Source organism: Anomaloglossus baeobatrachus, unplaced genomic scaffold (assembly GCF_048569485.1).
Source record: "Anomaloglossus baeobatrachus isolate aAnoBae1 unplaced genomic scaffold, aAnoBae1.hap1 Scaffold_416, whole genome shotgun sequence".
Taxonomy (NCBI): Eukaryota; Metazoa; Chordata; class Amphibia; order Anura; family Aromobatidae; genus Anomaloglossus; species Anomaloglossus baeobatrachus.
The window spans coordinates 262,761-280,802 of NW_027443495.1; the positions used below are offsets into that span (position 1 = coordinate 262,761).

The window sequence follows — 18,042 nt, forward strand, 5'->3', positions numbered from 1 at the left end:
GCAGAAGAAGTTGTTCTTTGGGTGGGAGGGTGGGCTAGTGGAAGGAGGGGGCAATCTCTTTTTTTCCCGGGTGGTAGGGGGATGACAGGAGAAGGGAAGCGGGTGGTGAGAAAGGTACAGAGGGCAGGGTTTGGGGGCTGGGAAGGAAAGGGAAAAGATTAGGGTTTGGGGATGATGAAAGGGCTTTCTACGGGTAAGGATGGCAAAGGGTGGCAGTGACGGAAAGTCAGGCAACCTGTCCTGTCCGTCTTTTTGTATCGTGAATTGGAAAGACTGCAAGGGGGAGGGGAGTTGCTTGCGCCCTAAAGGAGGAGTTATTCAGATTCATTGCAGTGGGCGGCGGCTGCAAAACGCACCATTCTTCTTGTTTTGGCTCTGCAAAGCAGCCTTTTCAAGGGTTGGCTTGGGTGACAAAATGTCTTGTGTAGGCGTGGGTTTGTCTCCCTCTCGCTCTCTCTCCCTAAGATGTGTCCGGCATAGGCCAGGGTGCCACTCGAGGCCCAAACCAATTCTGGTTATCGCTTCTCGGCCTTTTGGCTAAGATCAAGTGTAGTATCTGTTCTTATCAGTTTAATATCTGATACGTCCCCTATCTGGGGACCATATATTAAATGGATTTTTAGAACAGGGAGATGGAAAAAGAGCTTGCTCTGTCCACTCCACGCATTGACCTGGTATTGCAGTACCTCCAGGAACGGTGCACCCCTTCTTAACCCAGTTTCCAAAAGCAGAACTCAATTCACCTGATTCATATTAGCCCGATTTAATGAATTGGAAGAAAGCATACGTCTTCATATGCACCTCAATTTGGCCCATTCACTTTTCACACTTCCTCCTTTTGTTTTTTATCTTTCACACTTTTGACTTTCTTTATTCATCCAAATAGCAAACTCATCACCACTCAACCTGACCAACTCGGCTATGTCCCCGTGCTGCAGTTCTCTGTCTTATCTAGATCATTTGCAATTGAATGGAATAGATCCCTTTTGGACAAAGTGGATTCACCTGCTGCTGCAGTGACCACAGGTGTGATAACATCTAGAATTGGCATCTGGTGCGATCTCTCCGCTTCCACTCCAAAGAAAGTTACCTGTTTATTCCTATCATGCATTGGTTTTTGGGGTTTTCTTTGAGTAATGATGATCTCTTTAGTAGTCTGTTGGCGCCCTCTCCTGGAGGAATAGTTTGCTTGCTCTTGGACATTCTAAAAGAGAGGTCATGATAGACATTGAGCTTCTGAGCTCAATTGGGGACAGTCATGGGTGATGAATGTTTGCAACCTACTGCGAAGCCTCATACCGCAATATAAGGAACGTCAAATACTAAGAAAGGGCGGCCTATGAAAGAATTACTACTTTCAATAAGTACACTTAAACGGCTAATTGGGAATAGAAAAACTGTAAAAAGCCCTCTGAGAAAGCCCCCCTCTAACCTTTGATAGTAAGCTTTTCTGTAGTCTGCCTGTTGATGTATTTTCCGTTTGAACTGTGCACAACATGAAGAGACGGAACACTGGCGGCTTGTCACAATGCCCCCCGATGACATCACAATAGCGCTGCTGCCTAGAAAACAAGCTGCGCAGAAGAAGTTGTTCTTTGGGTGGGAGGGTGGGCTAGTGGAAGGAGGGGGCAATCTCTTTTTTTCCCGGGTGGTAGGGGGATGACAGGAGAAGGGAAGCGGGTGGTGAGAAAGGTACAGAGGGCAGGGTTTGGGGGCTGGGAAGGAAAGGGAAAAGATTAGGGTTTGGGGATGATGAAAGGGCTTTCTACGGGTAAGGATGGCAAAGGGTGGCAGTGACGGAAAGTCAGGCAACCTGTCCTGTCCGTCTTTTTGTATCGTGAATTGGAAAGACTGCAAGGGGGAGGGGAGTTGCTTGCGCCCTAAAGGAGGAGTTATTCAGATTCATTGCAGTGGGCGGCGGCTGCAAAACGCACCATTCTTCTTGTTTTGGCTCTGCAAAGCAGCCTTTTCAAGGGTTGGCTTGGGTGACAAAATGTCTTGTGTAGGCGTGGGTTTGTCTCCCTCTCGCTCTCTCTCCCTAAGATGTGTCCGGCATAGGCCAGGGTGCCACTCGAGGCCCAAACCAATTCTGGTTATCGCTTCTCGGCCTTTTGGCTAAGATCAAGTGTAGTATCTGTTCTTATCAGTTTAATATCTGATACGTCCCCTATCTGGGGACCATATATTAAATGGATTTTTAGAACAGGGAGATGGAAAAAGAGCTTGCTCTGTCCACTCCACGCATTGACCTGGTATTGCAGTACCTCCAGGAACGGTGCACCCCTTCTTAACCCAGTTTCCAAAAGCAGAACTCAATTCACCTGATTCATATTAGCCCGATTTAATGAATTGGAAGAAAGCATACGTCTTCATATGCACCTCAATTTGGCCCATTCACTTTTCACACTTCCTCCTTTTGTTTTTTATCTTTCACACTTTTGACTTTCTTTATTCATCCAAATAGCAAACTCATCACCACTCAACCTGACCAACTCGGCTATGTCCCCGTGCTGCAGTTCTCTGTCTTATCTAGATCATTTGCAATTGAATGGAATAGATCCCTTTTGGACAAAGTGGATTCACCTGCTGCTGCAGTGACCACAGGTGTGATAACATCTAGAATTGGCATCTGGTGCGATCTCTCCGCTTCCACTCCAAAGAAAGTTACCTGTTTATTCCTATCATGCATTGGTTTTTGGGGTTTTCTTTGAGTAATGATGATCTCTTTAGTAGTCTGTTGGCGCCCTCTCCTGGAGGAATAGTTTGCTTGCTCTTGGACATTCTAAAAGAGAGGTCATGATAGACATTGAGCTTCTGAGCTCAATTGGGGACAGTCATGGGTGATGAATGTTTGCAACCTACTGCGAAGCCTCATACCGCAATATAAGGAACGTCAAATACTAAGAAAGGGCGGCCTATGAAAGAATTACTACTTTCAATAAGTACACTTAAACGGCTAATTGGGAATAGAAAAACTGTAAAAAGCCCTCTGAGAAAGCCCCCCTCTAACCTTTGATAGTAAGCTTTTCTGTAGTCTGCCTGTTGATGTATTTTCCGTTTGAACTGTGCACAACATGAAGAGACGGAACACTGGCGGCTTGTCACAATGCCCCCCGATGACATCACAATAGTGCTGCTGCCTAGAAAACAAGCTGCGCAGAAGAAGTTGTTCTTTGGGTGGGAGGGTGGGCTAGTGGAAGGAGGGGGCAATCTCTTTTTTTCCCGGGTGGTAGGGGGATGACAGGAGAAGGGAAGCGGGTGGTGAGAAAGGTACAGAGGGCAGGGTTTGGGGGCTGGGAAGGAAAGGGAAAAGATTAGGGTTTGGGGATGATGAAAGGGCTTTCTACGGGTAAGGATGGCAAAGGGTGGCAGTGACGGAAAGTCAGGCAACCTGTCCTGTCCGTCTTTTTGTATCGTGAATTGGAAAGACTGCAAGGGGGAGGGGAGTTGCTTGCGCCCTAAAGGAGGAGTTATTCAGATTCATTGCAGTGGGCGGCGGCTGCAAAACGCACCATTCTTCTTGTTTTGGCTCTGCAAAGCAGCCTTTTCAAGGGTTGGCTTGGGTGACAAAATGTCTTGTGTAGGCGTGGGTTTGTCTCCCTCTCGCTCTCTCTCCCTAAGATGTGTCCGGCATAGGCCAGGGTGCCACTCGAGGCCCAAACCAATTCTGGTTATCGCTTCTCGGCCTTTTGGCTAAGATCAAGTGTAGTATCTGTTCTTATCAGTTTAATATCTGATACGTCCCCTATCTGGGGACCATATATTAAATGGATTTTTAGAACAGGGAGATGGAAAAAGAGCTTGCTCTGTCCACTCCACGCATTGACCTGGTATTGCAGTACCTCCAGGAACGGTGCACCCCTTCTTAACCCAGTTTCCAAAAGCAGAACTCAATTCACCTGATTCATATTAGCCCGATTTAATGAATTGGAAGAAAGCATACGTCTTCATATGCACCTCAATTTGGCCCATTCACTTTTCACACTTCCTCCTTTTGTTTTTTATCTTTCACACTTTTGACTTTCTTTATTCATCCAAATAGCAAACTCATCACCACTCAACCTGACCAACTCGGCTATGTCCCCGTGCTGCAGTTCTCTGTCTTATCTAGATCATTTGCAATTGAATGGAATAGATCCCTTTTGGACAAAGTGGATTCACCTGCTGCTGCAGTGACCACAGGTGTGATAACATCTAGAATTGGCATCTGGTGCGATCTCTCCGCTTCCACTCCAAAGAAAGTTACCTGTTTATTCCTATCATGCATTGGTTTTTGGGGTTTTCTTTGAGTAATGATGATCTCTTTAGTAGTCTGTTGGCGCCCTCTCCTGGAGGAATAGTTTGCTTGCTCTTGGACATTCTAAAAGAGAGGTCATGATAGACATTGAGCTTCTGAGCTCAATTGGGGACAGTCATGGGTGATGAATGTTTGCAACCTACTGCGAAGCCTCATACCGCAATATAAGGAACGTCAAATACTAAGAAAGGGCGGCCTATGAAAGAATTACTACTTTCAATAAGTACACTTAAACGGCTAATTGGGAATAGAAAAACTGTAAAAAGCCCTCTGAGAAAGCCCCCCTCTAACCTTTGATAGTAAGCTTTTCTGTAGTCTGCCTGTTGATGTATTTTCCGTTTGAACTGTGCACAACATGAAGAGACGGAACACTGGCGGCTTGTCACAATGCCCCCCGATGACATCACAATAGCGCTGCTGCCTAGAAAACAAGCTGCGCAGAAGAAGTTGTTCTTTGGGTGGGAGGGTGGGCTAGTGGAAGGAGGGGGCAATCTCTTTTTTTCCCGGGTGGTAGGGGGATGACAGGAGAAGGGAAGCGGGTGGTGAGAAAGGTACAGAGGGCAGGGTTTGGGGGCTGGGAAGGAAAGGGAAAAGATTAGGGTTTGGGGATGATGAAAGGGCTTTCTACGGGTAAGGATGGCAAAGGGTGGCAGTGACGGAAAGTCAGGCAACCTGTCCTGTCCGTCTTTTTGTATCGTGAATTGGAAAGACTGCAAGGGGGAGGGGAGTTGCTTGCGCCCTAAAGGAGGAGTTATTCAGATTCATTGCAGTGGGCGGCGGCTGCAAAACGCACCATTCTTCTTGTTTTGGCTCTGCAAAGCAGCCTTTTCAAGGGTTGGCTTGGGTGACAAAATGTCTTGTGTAGGCGTGGGTTTGTCTCCCTCTCGCTCTCTCTCCCTAAGATGTGTCCGGCATAGGCCAGGGTGCCACTCGAGGCCCAAACCAATTCTGGTTATCGCTTCTCGGCCTTTTGGCTAAGATCAAGTGTAGTATCTGTTCTTATCAGTTTAATATCTGATACGTCCCCTATCTGGGGACCATATATTAAATGGATTTTTAGAACAGGGAGATGGAAAAAGAGCTTGCTCTGTCCACTCCACGCATTGACCTGGTATTGCAGTACCTCCAGGAACGGTGCACCCCTTCTTAACCCAGTTTCCAAAAGCAGAACTCAATTCACCTGATTCATATTAGCCCGATTTAATGAATTGGAAGAAAGCATACGTCTTCATATGCACCTCAATTTGGCCCATTCACTTTTCACACTTCCTCCTTTTGTTTTTTATCTTTCACACTTTTGACTTTCTTTATTCATCCAAATAGCAAACTCATCACCACTCAACCTGACCAACTCGGCTATGTCCCCGTGCTGCAGTTCTCTGTCTTATCTAGATCATTTGCAATTGAATGGAATAGATCCCTTTTGGACAAAGTGGATTCACCTGCTGCTGCAGTGACCACAGGTGTGATAACATCTAGAATTGGCATCTGGTGCGATCTCTCCGCTTCCACTCCAAAGAAAGTTACCTGTTTATTCCTATCATGCATTGGTTTTTGGGGTTTTCTTTGAGTAATGATGATCTCTTTAGTAGTCTGTTGGCGCCCTCTCCTGGAGGAATAGTTTGCTTGCTCTTGGACATTCTAAAAGAGAGGTCATGATAGACATTGAGCTTCTGAGCTCAATTGGGGACAGTCATGGGTGATGAATGTTTGCAACCTACTGCGAAGCCTCATACCGCAATATAAGGAACGTCAAATACTAAGAAAGGGCGGCCTATGAAAGAATTACTACTTTCAATAAGTACACTTAAACGGCTAATTGGGAATAGAAAAACTGTAAAAAGCCCTCTGAGAAAGCCCCCCTCTAACCTTTGATAGTAAGCTTTTCTGTAGTCTGCCTGTTGATGTATTTTCCGTTTGAACTGTGCACAACATGAAGAGACGGAACACTGGCGGCTTGTCACAATGCCCCCCGATGACATCACAATAGCGCTGCTGCCTAGAAAACAAGCTGCGCAGAAGAAGTTGTTCTTTGGGTGGGAGGGTGGGCTAGTGGAAGGAGGGGGCAATCTCTTTTTTTCCCGGGTGGTAGGGGGATGACAGGAGAAGGGAAGCGGGTGGTGAGAAAGGTACAGAGGGCAGGGTTTGGGGGCTGGGAAGGAAAGGGAAAAGATTAGGGTTTGGGGATGATGAAAGGGCTTTCTACGGGTAAGGATGGCAAAGGGTGGCAGTGACGGAAAGTCAGGCAACCTGTCCTGTCCGTCTTTTTGTATCGTGAATTGGAAAGACTGCAAGGGGGAGGGGAGTTGCTTGCGCCCTAAAGGAGGAGTTATTCAGATTCATTGCAGTGGGCGGCGGCTGCAAAACGCACCATTCTTCTTGTTTTGGCTCTGCAAAGCAGCCTTTTCAAGGGTTGGCTTGGGTGACAAAATGTCTTGTGTAGGCGTGGGTTTGTCTCCCTCTCGCTCTCTCTCCCTAAGATGTGTCCGGCATCGGCCAGGGTGCCACTCGAGGCCCAAACCAATTCTGGTTATCGCTTCTCGGCCTTTTGGCTAAGATCAAGTGTAGTATCTGTTCTTATCAGTTTAATATCTGATACGTCCCCTATCTGGGGACCATATATTAAATGGATTTTTAGAACAGGGAGATGGAAAAAGAGCTTGCTCTGTCCACTCCACGCATTGACCTGGTATTGCAGTACCTCCAGGAACGGTGCACCCCTTCTTAACCCAGTTTCCAAAAGCAGAACTCAATTCACCTGATTCATATTAGCCCGATTTAATGAATTGGAAGAAAGCATACGTCTTCATATGCACCTCAATTTGGCCCATTCACTTTTCACACTTCCTCCTTTTGTTTTTTATCTTTCACACTTTTGACTTTCTTTATTCATCCAAATAGCAAACTCATCACCACTCAACCTGACCAACTCGGCTATGTCCCCGTGCTGCAGTTCTCTGTCTTATCTAGATCATTTGCAATTGAATGGAATAGATCCCTTTTGGACAAAGTGGATTCACCTGCTGCTGCAGTGACCACAGGTGTGATAACATCTAGAATTGGCATCTGGTGCGATCTCTCCGCTTCCACTCCAAAGAAAGTTACCTGTTTATTCCTATCATGCATTGGTTTTTGGGGTTTTCTTTGAGTAATGATGATCTCTTTAGTAGTCTGTTGGCGCCCTCTCCTGGAGGAATAGTTTGCTTGCTCTTGGACATTCTAAAAGAGAGGTCATGATAGACATTGAGCTTCTGAGCTCAATTGGGGACAGTCATGGGTGATGAATGTTTGCAACCTACTGCGAAGCCTCATACCGCAATATAAGGAACGTCAAATACTAAGAAAGGGCGGCCTATGAAAGAATTACTACTTTCAATAAGTACACTTAAACGGCTAATTGGGAATAGAAAAACTGTAAAAAGCCCTCTGAGAAAGCCCCCCTCTAACCTTTGATAGTAAGCTTTTCTGTAGTCTGCCTGTTGATGTATTTTCCGTTTGAACTGTGCACAACATGAAGAGACGGAACACTGGCGGCTTGTCACAATGCCCCCCGATGACATCACAATAGCGCTGCTGCCTAGAAAACAAGCTGCGCAGAAGAAGTTGTTCTTTGGGTGGGAGGGTGGGCTAGTGGAAGGAGGGGGCAATCTCTTTTTTTCCCGGGTGGTAGGGGGATGACAGGAGAAGGGAAGCGGGTGGTGAGAAAGGTACAGAGGGCAGGGTTTGGGGGCTGGGAAGGAAAGGGAAAAGATTAGGGTTTGGGGATGATGAAAGGGCTTTCTACGGGTAAGGATGGCAAAGGGTGGCAGTGACGGAAAGTCAGGCAACCTGTCCTGTCCGTCTTTTTGTATCGTGAATTGGAAAGACTGCAAGGGGGAGGGGAGTTGCTTGCGCCCTAAAGGAGGAGTTATTCAGATTCATTGCAGTGGGCGGCGGCTGCAAAACGCACCATTCTTCTTGTTTTGGCTCTGCAAAGCAGCCTTTTCAAGGGTTGGCTTGGGTGACAAAATGTCTTGTGTAGGCGTGGGTTTGTCTCCCTCTCGCTCTCTCTCCCTAAGATGTGTCCGGCATAGGCCAGGGTGCCACTCGAGGCCCAAACCAATTCTGGTTATCGCTTCTCGGCCTTTTGGCTAAGATCAAGTGTAGTATCTGTTCTTATCAGTTTAATATCTGATACGTCCCCTATCTGGGGACCATATATTAAATGGATTTTTAGAACAGGGAGATGGAAAAAGAGCTTGCTCTGTCCACTCCACGCATTGACCTGGTATTGCAGTACCTCCAGGAACGGTGCACCCCTTCTTAACCCAGTTTCCAAAAGCAGAACTCAATTCACCTGATTCATATTAGCCCGATTTAATGAATTGGAAGAAAGCATACGTCTTCATATGCACCTCAATTTGGCCCATTCACTTTTCACACTTCCTCCTTTTGTTTTTTATCTTTCACACTTTTGACTTTCTTTATTCATCCAAATAGCAAACTCATCACCACTCAACCTGACCAACTCGGCTATGTCCCCGTGCTGCAGTTCTCTGTCTTATCTAGATCATTTGCAATTGAATGGAATAGATCCCTTTTGGACAAAGTGGATTCACCTGCTGCTGCAGTGACCACAGGTGTGATAACATCTAGAATTGGCATCTGGTGCGATCTCTCCGCTTCCACTCCAAAGAAAGTTACCTGTTTATTCCTATCATGCATTGGTTTTTGGGGTTTTCTTTGAGTAATGATGATCTCTTTAGTAGTCTGTTGGCGCCCTCTCCTGGAGGAATAGTTTGCTTGCTCTTGGACATTCTAAAAGAGAGGTCATGATAGACATTGAGCTTCTGAGCTCAATTGGGGACAGTCATGGGTGATGAATGTTTGCAACCTACTGCGAAGCCTCATACCGCAATATAAGGAACGTCAAATACTAAGAAAGGGCGGCCTATGAAAGAATTACTACTTTCAATAAGTACACTTAAACGGCTAATTGGGAATAGAAAAACTGTAAAAAGCCCTCTGAGAAAGCCCCCCTCTAACCTTTGATAGTAAGCTTTTCTGTAGTCTGCCTGTTGATGTATTTTCCGTTTGAACTGTGCACAACATGAAGAGACGGAACACTGGCGGCTTGTCACAATGCCCCCCGATGACATCACAATAGCGCTGCTGCCTAGAAAACAAGCTGCGCAGAAGAAGTTGTTCTTTGGGTGGGAGGGTGGGCTAGTGGAAGGAGGGGGCAATCTCTTTTTTTCCCGGGTGGTAGGGGGATGACAGGAGAAGGGAAGCGGGTGGTGAGAAAGGTACAGAGGGCAGGGTTTGGGGGCTGGGAAGGAAAGGGAAAAGATTAGGGTTTGGGGATGATGAAAGGGCTTTCTACGGGTAAGGATGGCAAAGGGTGGCAGTGACGGAAAGTCAGGCAACCTGTCCTGTCCGTCTTTTTGTATCGTGAATTGGAAAGACTGCAAGGGGGAGGGGAGTTGCTTGCGCCCTAAAGGAGGAGTTATTCAGATTCATTGCAGTGGGCGGCGGCTGCAAAACGCACCATTCTTCTTGTTTTGGCTCTGCAAAGCAGCCTTTTCAAGGGTTGGCTTGGGTGACAAAATGTCTTGTGTAGGCGTGGGTTTGTCTCCCTCTCGCTCTCTCTCCCTAAGATGTGTCCGGCATAGGCCAGGGTGCCACTCGAGGCCCAAACCAATTCTGGTTATCGCTTCTCGGCCTTTTGGCTAAGATCAAGTGTAGTATCTGTTCTTATCAGTTTAATATCTGATACGTCCCCTATCTGGGGACCATATATTAAATGGATTTTTAGAACAGGGAGATGGAAAAAGAGCTTGCTCTGTCCACTCCACGCATTGACCTGGTATTGCAGTACCTCCAGGAACGGTGCACCCCTTCTTAACCCAGTTTCCAAAAGCAGAACTCAATTCACCTGATTCATATTAGCCCGATTTAATGAATTGGAAGAAAGCATACGTCTTCATATGCACCTCAATTTGGCCCATTCACTTTTCACACTTCCTCCTTTTGTTTTTTATCTTTCACACTTTTGACTTTCTTTATTCATCCAAATAGCAAACTCATCACCACTCAACCTGACCAACTCGGCTATGTCCCCGTGCTGCAGTTCTCTGTCTTATCTAGATCATTTGCAATTGAATGGAATAGATCCCTTTTGGACAAAGTGGATTCACCTGCTGCTGCAGTGACCACAGGTGTGATAACATCTAGAATTGGCATCTGGTGCGATCTCTCCGCTTCCACTCCAAAGAAAGTTACCTGTTTATTCCTATCATGCATTGGTTTTTGGGGTTTTCTTTGAGTAATGATGATCTCTTTAGTAGTCTGTTGGCGCCCTCTCCTGGAGGAATAGTTTGCTTGCTCTTGGACATTCTAAAAGAGAGGTCATGATAGACATTGAGCTTCTGAGCTCAATTGGGGACAGTCATGGGTGATGAATGTTTGCAACCTACTGCGAAGCCTCATACCGCAATATAAGGAACGTCAAATACTAAGAAAGGGCGGCCTATGAAAGAATTACTACTTTCAATAAGTACACTTAAACGGCTAATTGGGAATAGAAAAACTGTAAAAAGCCCTCTGAGAAAGCCCCCCTCTAACCTTTGATAGTAAGCTTTTCTGTAGTCTGCCTGTTGATGTATTTTCCGTTTGAACTGTGCACAACATGAAGAGACGGAACACTGGCGGCTTGTCACAATGCCCCCCGATGACATCACAATAGCGCTGCTGCCTAGAAAACAAGCTGCGCAGAAGAAGTTGTTCTTTGGGTGGGAGGGTGGGCTAGTGGAAGGAGGGGGCAATCTCTTTTTTTCCCGGGTGGTAGGGGGATGACAGGAGAAGGGAAGCGGGTGGTGAGAAAGGTACAGAGGGCAGGGTTTGGGGGCTGGGAAGGAAAGGGAAAAGATTAGGGTTTGGGGATGATGAAAGGGCTTTCTACGGGTAAGGATGGCAAAGGGTGGCAGTGACGGAAAGTCAGGCAACCTGTCCTGTCCGTCTTTTTGTATCGTGAATTGGAAAGACTGCAAGGGGGAGGGGAGTTGCTTGCGCCCTAAAGGAGGAGTTATTCAGATTCATTGCAGTGGGCGGCGGCTGCAAAACGCACCATTCTTCTTGTTTTGGCTCTGCAAAGCAGCCTTTTCAAGGGTTGGCTTGGGTGACAAAATGTCTTGTGTAGGCGTGGGTTTGTCTCCCTCTCGCTCTCTCTCCCTAAGATGTGTCCGGCATAGGCCAGGGTGCCACTCGAGGCCCAAACCAATTCTGGTTATCGCTTCTCGGCCTTTTGGCTAAGATCAAGTGTAGTATCTGTTCTTATCAGTTTAATATCTGATACGTCCCCTATCTGGGGACCATATATTAAATGGATTTTTAGAACAGGGAGATGGAAAAAGAGCTTGCTCTGTCCACTCCACGCATTGACCTGGTATTGCAGTACCTCCAGGAACGGTGCACCCCTTCTTAACCCAGTTTCCAAAAGCAGAACTCAATTCACCTGATTCATATTAGCCCGATTTAATGAATTGGAAGAAAGCATACGTCTTCATATGCACCTCAATTTGGCCCATTCACTTTTCACACTTCCTCCTTTTGTTTTTTATCTTTCACACTTTTGACTTTCTTTATTCATCCAAATAGCAAACTCATCACCACTCAACCTGACCAACTCGGCTATGTCCCCGTGCTGCAGTTCTCTGTCTTATCTAGATCATTTGCAATTGAATGGAATAGATCCCTTTTGGACAAAGTGGATTCACCTGCTGCTGCAGTGACCACAGGTGTGATAACATCTAGAATTGGCATCTGGTGCGATCTCTCCGCTTCCACTCCAAAGAAAGTTACCTGTTTATTCCTATCATGCATTGGTTTTTGGGGTTTTCTTTGAGTAATGATGATCTCTTTAGTAGTCTGTTGGCGCCCTCTCCTGGAGGAATAGTTTGCTTGCTCTTGGACATTCTAAAAGAGAGGTCATGATAGACATTGAGCTTCTGAGCTCAATTGGGGACAGTCATGGGTGATGAATGTTTGCAACCTACTGCGAAGCCTCATACCGCAATATAAGGAACGTCAAATACTAAGAAAGGGCGGCCTATGAAAGAATTACTACTTTCAATAAGTACACTTAAACGGCTAATTGGGAATAGAAAAACTGTAAAAAGCCCTCTGAGAAAGCCCCCCTCTAACCTTTGATAGTAAGCTTTTCTGTAGTCTGCCTGTTGATGTATTTTCCGTTTGAACTGTGCACAACATGAAGAGACGGAACACTGGCGGCTTGTCACAATGCCCCCCGATGACATCACAATAGCGCTGCTGCCTAGAAAACAAGCTGCGCAGAAGAAGTTGTTCTTTGGGTGGGAGGGTGGGCTAGTGGAAGGAGGGGGCAATCTCTTTTTTTCCCGGGTGGTAGGGGGATGACAGGAGAAGGGAAGCGGGTGGTGAGAAAGGTACAGAGGGCAGGGTTTGGGGGCTGGGAAGGAAAGGGAAAAGATTAGGGTTTGGGGATGATGAAAGGGCTTTCTACGGGTAAGGATGGCAAAGGGTGGCAGTGACGGAAAGTCAGGCAACCTGTCCTGTCCGTCTTTTTGTATCGTGAATTGGAAAGACTGCAAGGGGGAGGGGAGTTGCTTGCGCCCTAAAGGAGGAGTTATTCAGATTCATTGCAGTGGGCGGCGGCTGCAAAACGCACCATTCTTCTTGTTTTGGCTCTGCAAAGCAGCCTTTTCAAGGGTTGGCTTGGGTGACAAAATGTCTTGTGTAGGCGTGGGTTTGTCTCCCTCTCGCTCTCTCTCCCTAAGATGTGTCCGGCATAGGCCAGGGTGCCACTCGAGGCCCAAACCAATTCTGGTTATCGCTTCTCGGCCTTTTGGCTAAGATCAAGTGTAGTATCTGTTCTTATCAGTTTAATATCTGATACGTCCCCTATCTGGGGACCATATATTAAATGGATTTTTAGAACAGGGAGATGGAAAAAGAGCTTGCTCTGTCCACTCCACGCATTGACCTGGTATTGCAGTACCTCCAGGAACGGTGCACCCCTTCTTAACCCAGTTTCCAAAAGCAGAACTCAATTCACCTGATTCATATTAGCCCGATTTAATGAATTGGAAGAAAGCATACGTCTTCATATGCACCTCAATTTGGCCCATTCACTTTTCACACTTCCTCCTTTTGTTTTTTATCTTTCACACTTTTGACTTTCTTTATTCATCCAAATAGCAAACTCATCACCACTCAACCTGACCAACTCGGCTATGTCCCCGTGCTGCAGTTCTCTGTCTTATCTAGATCATTTGCAATTGAATGGAATAGATCCCTTTTGGACAAAGTGGATTCACCTGCTGCTGCAGTGACCACAGGTGTGATAACATCTAGAATTGGCATCTGGTGCGATCTCTCCGCTTCCACTCCAAAGAAAGTTACCTGTTTATTCCTATCATGCATTGGTTTTTGGGGTTTTCTTTGAGTAATGATGATCTCTTTAGTAGTCTGTTGGCGCCCTCTCCTGGAGGAATAGTTTGCTTGCTCTTGGACATTCTAAAAGAGAGGTCATGATAGACATTGAGCTTCTGAGCTCAATTGGGGACAGTCATGGGTGATGAATGTTTGCAACCTACTGCGAAGCCTCATACCGCAATATAAGGAACGTCAAATACTAAGAAAGGGCGGCCTATGAAAGAATTACTACTTTCAATAAGTACACTTAAACGGCTAATTGGGAATAGAAAAACTGTAAAAAGCCCTCTGAGAAAGCCCCCCTCTAACCTTTGATAGTAAGCTTTTCTGTAGTCTGCCTGTTGATGTATTTTCCGTTTGAACTGTGCACAACATGAAGAGACGGAACACTGGCGGCTTGTCACAATGCCCCCCGATGACATCACAATAGCGCTGCTGCCTAGAAAACAAGCTGCGCAGAAGAAGTTGTTCTTTGGGTGGGAGGGTGGGCTAGTGGAAGGAGGGGGCAATCTCTTTTTTTCCCGGGTGGTAGGGGGATGACAGGAGAAGGGAAGCGGGTGGTGAGAAAGGTACAGAGGGCAGGGTTTGGGGGCTGGGAAGGAAAGGGAAAAGATTAGGGTTTGGGGATGATGAAAGGGCTTTCTACGGGTAAGGATGGCAAAGGGTGGCAGTGACGGAAAGTCAGGCAACCTGTCCTGTCCGTCTTTTTGTATCGTGAATTGGAAAGACTGCAAGGGGGAGGGGAGTTGCTTGCGCCCTAAAGGAGGAGTTATTCAGATTCATTGCAGTGGGCGGCGGCTGCAAAACGCACCATTCTTCTTGTTTTGGCTCTGCAAAGCAGCCTTTTCAAGGGTTGGCTTGGGTGACAAAATGTCTTGTGTAGGCGTGGGTTTGTCTCCCTCTCGCTCTCTCTCCCTAAGATGTGTCCGGCATAGGCCAGGGTGCCACTCGAGGCCCAAACCAATTCTGGTTATCGCTTCTCGGCCTTTTGGCTAAGATCAAGTGTAGTATCTGTTCTTATCAGTTTAATATCTGATACGTCCCCTATCTGGGGACCATATATTAAATGGATTTTTAGAACAGGGAGATGGAAAAAGAGCTTGCTCTGTCCACTCCACGCATTGACCTGGTATTGCAGTACCTCCAGGAACGGTGCACCCCTTCTTAACCCAGTTTCCAAAAGCAGAACTCAATTCACCTGATTCATATTAGCCCGATTTAATGAATTGGAAGAAAGCATACGTCTTCATATGCACCTCAATTTGGCCCATTCACTTTTCACACTTCCTCCTTTTGTTTTTTATCTTTCACACTTTTGACTTTCTTTATTCATCCAAATAGCAAACTCATCACCACTCAACCTGACCAACTCGGCTATGTCCCCGTGCTGCAGTTCTCTGTCTTATCTAGATCATTTGCAATTGAATGGAATAGATCCCTTTTGGACAAAGTGGATTCACCTGCTGCTGCAGTGACCACAGGTGTGATAACATCTAGAATTGGCATCTGGTGCGATCTCTCCGCTTCCACTCCAAAGAAAGTTACCTGTTTATTCCTATCATGCATTGGTTTTTGGGGTTTTCTTTGAGTAATGATGATCTCTTTAGTAGTCTGTTGGCGCCCTCTCCTGGAGGAATAGTTTGCTTGCTCTTGGACATTCTAAAAGAGAGGTCATGATAGACATTGAGCTTCTGAGCTCAATTGGGGACAGTCATGGGTGATGAATGTTTGCAACCTACTGCGAAGCCTCATACCGCAATATAAGGAACGTCAAATACTAAGAAAGGGCGGCCTATGAAAGAATTACTACTTTCAATAAGTACACTTAAACGGCTAATTGGGAATAGAAAAACTGTAAAAAGCCCTCTGAGAAAGCCCCCCTCTAACCTTTGATAGTAAGCTTTTCTGTAGTCTGCCTGTTGATGTATTTTCCGTTTGAACTGTGCACAACATGAAGAGACGGAACACTGGCGGCTTGTCACAATGCCCCCCGATGACATCACAATAGCGCTGCTGCCTAGAAAACAAGCTGCGCAGAAGAAGTTGTTCTTTGGGTGGGAGGGTGGGCTAGTGGAAGGAGGGGGCAATCTCTTTTTTTCCCGGGTGGTAGGGGGATGACAGGAGAAGGGAAGCGGGTGGTGAGAAAGGTACAGAGGGCAGGGTTTGGGGGCTGGGAAGGAAAGGGAAAAGATTAGGGTTTGGGGATGATGAAAGGGCTTTCTACGGGTAAGGATGGCAAAGGGTGGCAGTGACGGAAAGTCAGGCAACCTGTCCTGTCCGTCTTTTTGTATCGTGAATTGGAAAGACTGCAAGGGGGAGGGGAGTTGCTTGCGCCCTAAAGGAGGAGTTATTCAGATTCATTGCAGTGGGCGGCGGCTGCAAAACGCACCATTCTTCTTGTTTTGGCTCTGCAAAGCAGCCTTTTCAAGGGTTGGCTTGGGTGACAAAATGTCTTGTGTAGGCGTGGGTTTGTCTCCCTCTCGCTCTCTCTCCCTAAGATGTGTCCGGCATAGGCCAGGGTGCCACTCGAGGCCCAAACCAATTCTGGTTATCGCTTCTCGGCCTTTTGGCTAAGATCAAGTGTAGTATCTGTTCTTATCAGTTTAATATCTGATACGTCCCCTATCTGGGGACCATATATTAAATGGATTTTTAGAACAGGGAGATGGAAAAAGAGCTTGCTCTGTCCACTCCACGCATTGACCTGGTATTGCAGTACCTCCAGGAACGGTGCACCCCTTCTTAACCCAGTTTCCAAAAGCAGAACTCAATTCACCTGATTCATATTAGCCCGATTTAATGAATTGGAAGAAAGCATACGTCTTCATATGCACCTCAATTTGGCCCATTCACTTTTCACACTTCCTCCTTTTGTTTTTTATCTTTCACACTTTTGACTTTCTTTATTCATCCAAATAGCAAACTCATCACCACTCAACCTGACCAACTCGGCTATGTCCCCGTGCTGCAGTTCTCTGTCTTATCTAGATCATTTGCAATTGAATGGAATAGATCCCTTTTGGACAAAGTGGATTCACCTGCTGCTGCAGTGACCACAGGTGTGATAACATCTAGAATTGGCATCTGGTGCGATCTCTCCGCTTCCACTCCAAAGAAAGTTACCTGTTTATTCCTATCATGCATTGGTTTTTGGGGTTTTCTTTGAGTAATGATGATCTCTTTAGTAGTCTGTTGGCGCCCTCTCCTGGAGGAATAGTTTGCTTGCTCTTGGACATTCTAAAAGAGAGGTCATGATAGACATTGAGCTTCTGAGCTCAATTGGGGACAGTCATGGGTGATGAATGTTTGCAACCTACTGCGAAGCCTCATACCGCAATATAAGGAACGTCAAATACTAAGAAAGGGCGGCCTATGAAAGAATTACTACTTTCAATAAGTACACTTAAACGGCTAATTGGGAATAGAAAAACTGTAAAAAGCCCTCTGAGAAAGCCCCCCTCTAACCTTTGATAGTAAGCTTTTCTGTAGTCTGCCTGTTGATGTATTTTCCGTTTGAACTGTGCACAACATGAAGAGACGGAACACTGGCGGCTTGTCACAATGCCCCCCGATGACATCACAATAGCGCTGCTGCCTAGAAAACAAGCTGCGCAGAAGAAGTTGTTCTTTGGGTGGGAGGGTGGGCTAGTGGAAGGAGGGGGCAATCTCTTTTTTTCCCGGGTGGTAGGGGGATGACAGGAGAAGGGAAGCGGGTGGTGAGAAAGGTACAGAGGGCAGGGTTTGGGGGCTGGGAAGGAAAGGGAAAAGATTAGGGTTTGGGGATGATGAAAGGGCTTTCTACGGGTAAGGATGGCAAAGGGTGGCAGTGACGGAAAGTCAGGCAACCTGTCCTGTCCGTCTTTTTGTATCGTGAATTGGAAAGACTGCAAGGGGGAGGGGAGTTGCTTGCGCCCTAAAGGAGGAGTTATTCAGATTCATTGCAGTGGGCGGCGGCTGCAAAACGCACCATTCTTCTTGTTTTGGCTCTGCAAAGCAGCCTTTTCAAGGGTTGGCTTGGGTGACAAAATGTCTTGTGTAGGCGTGGGTTTGTCTCCCTCTCGCTCTCTCTCCCTAAGATGTGTCCGGCATAGGCCAGGGTGCCACTCGAGGCCCAAACCAATTCTGGTTATCGCTTCTCGGCCTTTTGGCTAAGATCAAGTGTAGTATCTGTTCTTATCAGTTTAATATCTGATACGTCCCCTATCTGGGGACCATATATTAAATGGATTTTTAGAACAGGGAGATGGAAAAAGAGCTTGCTCTGTCCACTCCACGCATTGACCTGGTATTGCAGT

The 18,042-nt window shown here is 46.5% G+C and overlaps 11 non-coding genes and 1 pseudogene across 11 annotated transcripts; all 12 read left to right on the forward strand.

Annotated features, from left to right (window-relative positions):
• Positions 1-517: 517 nt before the first annotated feature.
• On the forward strand, positions 518-708 carry LOC142278139 (U2 spliceosomal RNA). The gene has a single exon (XR_012741190.1). It is a non-coding gene; the product is annotated as a U2 spliceosomal RNA (small nuclear RNA).
• A 1,387-nt stretch (positions 709-2,095) lies between these two features.
• LOC142278141 (U2 spliceosomal RNA) lies at positions 2,096-2,286 on the forward strand. The gene has a single exon (XR_012741192.1). It is a non-coding gene; the product is annotated as a U2 spliceosomal RNA (small nuclear RNA).
• A 1,387-nt stretch (positions 2,287-3,673) lies between these two features.
• On the forward strand, positions 3,674-3,864 carry LOC142278142 (U2 spliceosomal RNA). Its single transcript, XR_012741193.1, has one exon. It is a non-coding gene; the product is annotated as a U2 spliceosomal RNA (small nuclear RNA).
• A 1,387-nt stretch (positions 3,865-5,251) lies between these two features.
• Positions 5,252-5,442, forward strand: LOC142278143 (U2 spliceosomal RNA). Its single transcript, XR_012741194.1, has one exon. It is a non-coding gene; the product is annotated as a U2 spliceosomal RNA (small nuclear RNA).
• A 1,387-nt stretch (positions 5,443-6,829) lies between these two features.
• Positions 6,830-7,020, forward strand: LOC142278144 (U2 spliceosomal RNA). Its single transcript, XR_012741195.1, has one exon. It is a non-coding gene; the product is annotated as a U2 spliceosomal RNA (small nuclear RNA).
• Positions 7,021-8,407: 1,387 nt separating this feature from the next.
• LOC142278145 (U2 spliceosomal RNA) lies at positions 8,408-8,598 on the forward strand. The gene has a single exon (XR_012741196.1). It is a non-coding gene; the product is annotated as a U2 spliceosomal RNA (small nuclear RNA).
• A 1,387-nt stretch (positions 8,599-9,985) lies between these two features.
• LOC142278147 (U2 spliceosomal RNA) lies at positions 9,986-10,176 on the forward strand. Its single transcript, XR_012741198.1, has one exon. It is a non-coding gene; the product is annotated as a U2 spliceosomal RNA (small nuclear RNA).
• Positions 10,177-11,563: 1,387 nt separating this feature from the next.
• Positions 11,564-11,754, forward strand: LOC142278148 (U2 spliceosomal RNA). The gene has a single exon (XR_012741199.1). It is a non-coding gene; the product is annotated as a U2 spliceosomal RNA (small nuclear RNA).
• A 1,387-nt stretch (positions 11,755-13,141) lies between these two features.
• LOC142278150 (U2 spliceosomal RNA) lies at positions 13,142-13,332 on the forward strand. The gene has a single exon (XR_012741200.1). It is a non-coding gene; the product is annotated as a U2 spliceosomal RNA (small nuclear RNA).
• Positions 13,333-14,719: 1,387 nt separating this feature from the next.
• Positions 14,720-14,910, forward strand: LOC142278151 (U2 spliceosomal RNA). The gene has a single exon (XR_012741201.1). It is a non-coding gene; the product is annotated as a U2 spliceosomal RNA (small nuclear RNA).
• Positions 14,911-16,297: 1,387 nt separating this feature from the next.
• Positions 16,298-16,488, forward strand: LOC142278152 (U2 spliceosomal RNA). Its single transcript, XR_012741202.1, has one exon. It is a non-coding gene; the product is annotated as a U2 spliceosomal RNA (small nuclear RNA).
• A 1,387-nt stretch (positions 16,489-17,875) lies between these two features.
• On the forward strand, positions 17,876-18,042 carry LOC142278168 (U2 spliceosomal RNA; annotated as a pseudogene; the record flags this gene model as incomplete).